Raw genomic sequence first — 6,041 nt, forward strand, 5'->3', positions numbered from 1 at the left:
AGGAACGCTAAGAAAGAGAAGGGAAAAGTGAAATAATGAAACATTTGACCAAAAGGACAACTGGGAAGGAAAGAAATTATTTGTCTTTTACTTCCACATTGTAATCCGTCATTGAAGGGAGCCAGGACAGGAACTCAAACAAAGCAGGAACCAGGAGACTGGAGCTGATGCTGAGTCCATGGAAAGGTTCTGCTCAAGGGCTTGCTTACATAGCATTAGTCAGCCTATTTCTTAAAGAACGTAGAACCACCAGTCCAGGGATGATAATACCCACAATGGACTAGACCTTCCCCAGTAGCCACTATATGTAGGGGAGGATGACCTTGTCGGCCATAGATGGGAGAGGAAGCCCTTGGTCCCGTGAAGACTGGATGCTCCAGTGTGAGGGAATTTAAGGGCAGGGGGTGGGGTTGGAGTGGGTGGGTGGGGGCACATCCTCATAAAAGCAAGAAGAGGGGGATGTGATAGGGAGTTTCTGGGTGGGGAGAAAATGGAGAAAGGGAATAACATCTGGAATGTAAATAAAATATCCAATAAAAAAAAGAAAAAAGAAAACGAAAATGCTCTGTAGCTGGATCTTATGGAGGCATTTTCTCAATTGGGCTTCCATCTAGTTTGTGTATAGTTGAAAACAATCCAGAGGAGTAATAGTAATAGTTTTATAGTATAAAACAATCCAGAAGAGTAATTATATATTCATATACCTCTATCTCTATATCTATATTCAGCAATATAATTATGTAACTATATAGATTAAATGACATTACTTGGGGTAGAAGTTCTCTTACCTAAATACCATAGACTGACTAAAAATTATAGTGTCAGGCTAGTGAAAATTCCATCAAGTTGTAGGCCTGGAGAGTCAAAAAGCCTCCACAAACAATACAGGCCAGTGCCATTGCATTTTCTTATCTACCAGAAATTAAAGGTGAGATCCTATTGCTGAAGACACTACACACTATAGAAAAAGAATTTGAAAGAATTTATTTAGACCAAATCAGGAAAGTTTCTCTGTGAGGATTATCTCTCAGAGTATTGGAAAGAGCTATTCCACCTGCCCCCCCTCCCCCCCAAAAAAAATCAATCAGTAGTTCTGCAAAGATGAAATGACTATGAACCAATAATGACCAAAACAGCAAGATACTCTGAAAGATGCAGTAGTGACACTTATATCTTATGAGTAAATGATTGCTAATTAGACATATGACCTTCTCAGTAGCAGGAAATTCATGATTGTCATGGTAAATCTAGCCAACTAATCATGGATGGTGAAGGTTAGTACTCAAGAGGAGAACAAACTACTGCCATTTTCCTTAACCAATGTAATTTTTAATTGCATTTTAAATACTTATCATTATATTTAGAGATAAGTATAATTCCTACCCTTCATCAGGAAGCTTCTATCTGTAGCAGGCAGAGTCCATTATATAAAGGCATAGCTGATCAAAATGCTGAAAATAACTTATCATTAATTTCCTGGAAAGGTAACTTTTATTCCTCAGATGTAATCATTGTCCTGGAGGCTTTTCGTTGAATAAGCCCACTCTTTCAAGAGCTTTCTGAACTCTCACTGGCTGTTTCAACTTAGATTTTCTTGTCCAAACTCTTCTCCTAGCTGACTAATTCAAACTGGTTGCTCTCAGCTTCTGACTGAATTGTTCTGTTTGTCCTCAACCACTCCCAATCTGTTCTAATCTTCGGGCTCCTCATTCTCTGACTCATTTTCTCTGCCACTTGTTTCTGTAGAACTGTCCCAGTAAAACTGCCTCACACACCTCTCTCCATCCACTGTTCTCTACCTGTCTTTTCTGTGTTGTTCTCTTAAGTAGCCTCTGTTTCCTGTGCTGAGAGTTGGGTGTATCCTATCTCTGACACATTCTTTCAAATCTTTCCCTGATCACTTTGTCTGCCCCTCAATTAGACATCAGTACAAACATGGCTGCTTTCTTCTACAAACTAACCTTGCTGTTATTGTTTGGGATTAAGGGTGTGTACTAGGGGCATGTCTGTCTTCCAGCCAGATCTTTCTGTAATTCCAGGCATGCCTGCATTCATCTTGATCATAAAGACCTAGAAGGTATTTGGTTGTGATCCCTTGCAAGAACAGCCGTGTTGCTAGATTATTACTACTCTTCATATTTTACCTTTCTGTTTAAACTAAAAATTGAACATAATTTAACTATTATTAATTTAATGATCTGAATGTCCTTATGAAGATCCACTCTGTCTTTAATGTGATCGTTTGTGTTTTTCAGATTAGACTTATGAATATGGGCTTTTTTAAAAAAAACTAACTGTATGTCTAAATTGAAGCTTGCTTATGTTGAATGGAGCCTTTTTTCCCCCACTTTTCTGTGGGCCAAACTTGGTTGATTTCAGTTGACATACTGGGAGTAATAAAGTCAGTTTTTCTGAAAAGTGCTGATTGATTATTGATTAAAAAAAGACTCACTGAAAATGGATATAAAATGGGTATATTGGGGTATATTGCAAGTATTGTGAGATTCTTTAGGTAAAGTCCATGAAAGTTCTCTGTCAGGGCTTTCAGCACGGGTTTGAATATGGAAAGAAGCTCAGGCCAAGGGACCAAGCAGACTCTCTATTTTTTATTTTAATTTTATTTTTTAAACTGGATATTTATTTATTTATGTTTCAAATGTTATCTCCATTCCCTGTTTCCCCTTTGAAAACCCCCATCCCATCCCCACTCCCCCTGTTTCTATGAGGGTGCTCCCCATCTACTCACTCACTCCCACCTCCATGCCAGGGATTTCCCCTACACTTGGGCATTGAGCCTTCACAGGACCAAGGGCCTCTCCTCCCATTGATGTCCAACAAGGCCTGACTGCTACATATGTGACTAGAGCCATGGGTACCTCCATGTATACTCTTTGGTCGGTAGTTTAGTCCCTGGGAGCTCTGAGAGGTCTGATTGGTTGATATTATTCTTCCTATGGGGTTGCAAACCTCTTCAGGTCCTTCAGTCCTTTCACTAACTCCTCCACTGGGGACCCCATGCTCAGTCCAACGGTAGGCTGTGAGCATTCGCCTCTGTATTTGTCAGGCTCTGGCAGAGACTCTCAGGAAACAGCTACATCAGGCTCCTGTTAGCATGCATTTCCTGGCATCCACAATAGTGTCTGAGTTTGGTGACTGTACATGGGATGGATCCCCAGTTGGAGCAGTCTCTGGATGGCCTTTTCTTCAGTCTCTGCTTCATAATTTATCTTTGTATTTCCTCCAATGAGTATTTTGTTTTCCCCTCCTAAGAAGGATTGAAGCGTCCACACTTTGGTCTTCCTTTTTATTCAGCTTCCTGTGTTCTGTGAGTTGTATCTTGTGTATTGTGAGCTTTTGGGCTAATATTCACTTATCAGTGAGTTCATACCATGTGTGTTCTTTTGTGATTGGGTACCTCATTCAGGATGCTCCAACACATAACAATTTGTTGAACAATATGTTGGAATATAGTGGACACATAATCCACTATTTTCATAGCAGACTTATTTATAATAGCCAGAAGCTGGAAACAACCCAGATGTCCTTTAACATAGGAATGGATACAGAAAATGTGGTACATTTATACAATGGAGCACTACTCAGCTATTAAAAACAGTGACTTCATGAAACTTCCAAGCAGACTTTCTAAAAAGCATGTGAATGGAGCACAATGCTGGTCCTGGCTGTCAAGGACAGTACAGGTTCAGTGATCTAGCTCACACTCAAGGTAGCACACAAATGATGGTTTAGACTGGTTTTGGACCAAAAAATTTTCAATAGAAATTCTTGCCTGGCCATGGTAGGGGAGCACTGAGAGATGAGGGTCCTAGGTCAGACTTAGAAAAAGTCAATGTTGAGTATAGGCTTTTCTAGTAGAATCTGATGGTTATTTTTTTTAATTTCCTCAGTTTCTGTTGTTATGCCTCCCTTTTCATTTCTGATATTCTTAATTTGGATACTGTTTCTGTGCTCTTTCATTAGTTTGGGTAGGAGTTTATCTATCTTGTTGATTTTTTCAAAGAACCAGCTTTTTGTTTTGTTGATTCTATGTATCTCTCTCTTTGTTTGTATTTGTTTGATTTCCACCCCGAGTTTGACTATTTCTTGCCTTCTACTCCTCTTGTGTGTGTTTGTTTCTTTTTGTTCTAGGGCTTTCAGTTGGGCTATTAAGTTTTTGGTGTAGGGCATTTAGTGCTACAAATTTTTCTCTTAGCACTGCTTTCATTGTGTTCCATAAGTTTGAGTATATTGTGCCTTCATTTTCGTCTTGGAGACCAGAGAAGAGGAATGGAATGAGGAGCTGTCAGAGAGCAGAATGGGAAGGGGTTAATGACTGGACTGTAAAAAGAAATATTAAAGATAATAATAAAAACAACAAAAAAAAAACAGAAATGGATGCAGTTCCTATCTGGTTCTCTACTAGGAAGAGTGGTGCAGTGGAGATTTTGCAGCTCAGAGTGAAGGTCCTGACTCAGACTCCTTGTCTTGGACTATATTGGGGTTTGGAGTGGGGAGTCTTGTTGAAAGAGAGAACTGAGTTGGAATTATGAAGAGTGCTCACAGATTTCCCTCACCCAGGCCTGGAGAGGTGGCAGGGGTGAGGACTCAATTCCATTTATTTTTCTGCATATGCCATGACATTTTTTCTTTATGGATGCATTCCACATGCAATGCATTTCCTTTACCCATTCACTTACTGAAAGATATCTATGTGTGTTCTGAAATATTCACATTAATTTTCATGTGTTGATCCAATTTCCCATAACTTACATGAAGCAAGTTTGATCACAGTGTATACCCTTAATATGTTTTAAAATTGTATTTGCAAAAATTTTATATAAAAATTTGGCATGTGTATTCACCAGGGAAATTAGCCGAGAGCTTCCTTGTTATCCAATTTTGTTATCAGAGTATAGTGTGAATTTGCACTGTTTTAGCCTTTCTCTTTTGTGGAAAAGATTGAGAAGTATGTTTATATATTTGATACTACTTTAATATGATTAACTTCTACAGTATTTATACACCTATCAATAATTTTAAATCATTATTTTTATTGTTGAAAATACTACCATTAATATTAGTATCATATTTCTATTATCCATGCCTTTGTTGTTGAAGAGCAAGGATACGTCTATAATTTTCCTTTTGTAAATAGGGCTACAATAGAAAATTATGTGTAAATATGTTTCTATGATATGTTGACTTGGAGTCCTTTAGTTAAACACCTGGAGGTGATAAAGCTGGGTCATATAATAGACCTATGACTAGTTTTGTAAAAACAAAACAAAGTGGAAAAAAACCAAAAAGCATACTTATTCCCAAAGCATCTGGGATAGTTTACATTCTGTCCATCAATTATTATGGTTCCTTTATATCCACATCAACAGCAGTCTTTGTTACTGTTTTCTTTTAATAAAAATCATTTTAAAATTCTATGTGTATATTTGTGTATCTGACTGTGTATGTGTTTATCATTTCTTTATAGAAAACCTGCTAATTTTGTATCCTAGTTTTTCTGAAAGTGTTTATCAGGTCTAAGAATTTTCTGATTGAGTGTTTGGAATACTTTAAATAAAGGAACAGATTATATTCAAATAAGGGTAATTTAAAGTCTTCCTTTTCCATGTGTAACACTTCTTCTCTTGTTTTATTGCTTTGGCCAAGGAATTGGTAAACATGTTGAATACAAGTAGTCAGAATTGTTGCAGATTTTATGGGAAATTGTCTATATTCTTCCATTTAAAATAATGTTAGTTGTAGGTTTATCATATAACTACAGTTTTGACAGAGTGAGTTGTGATTTCAACTTAGTTTTATGCATTATTCTGATGACTATTGAATATGAATTTTTTCATGTATTAATGGGCCATTTGAATTTCATCTTTTGTGTTACATCTATTCATTTGATTAACTTCTTTGTTTATTGGTTGTTTGGTTTATTAATTTTTTGAGTTTTTCCTAGAATCTACATATAAATTACTTGAGAATTGTGTAGCTAACAAACTTTTCTTCTATGCACTAGGGTATTTTTTTTTTTTTTT

This window comes from Grammomys surdaster, unplaced genomic scaffold, assembly GCF_004785775.1.
Source record: "Grammomys surdaster isolate TR1022 unplaced genomic scaffold, NIH_TR_1.0 126029, whole genome shotgun sequence".
Classification (NCBI taxonomy): Eukaryota; Metazoa; Chordata; class Mammalia; order Rodentia; family Muridae; genus Grammomys; species Grammomys surdaster.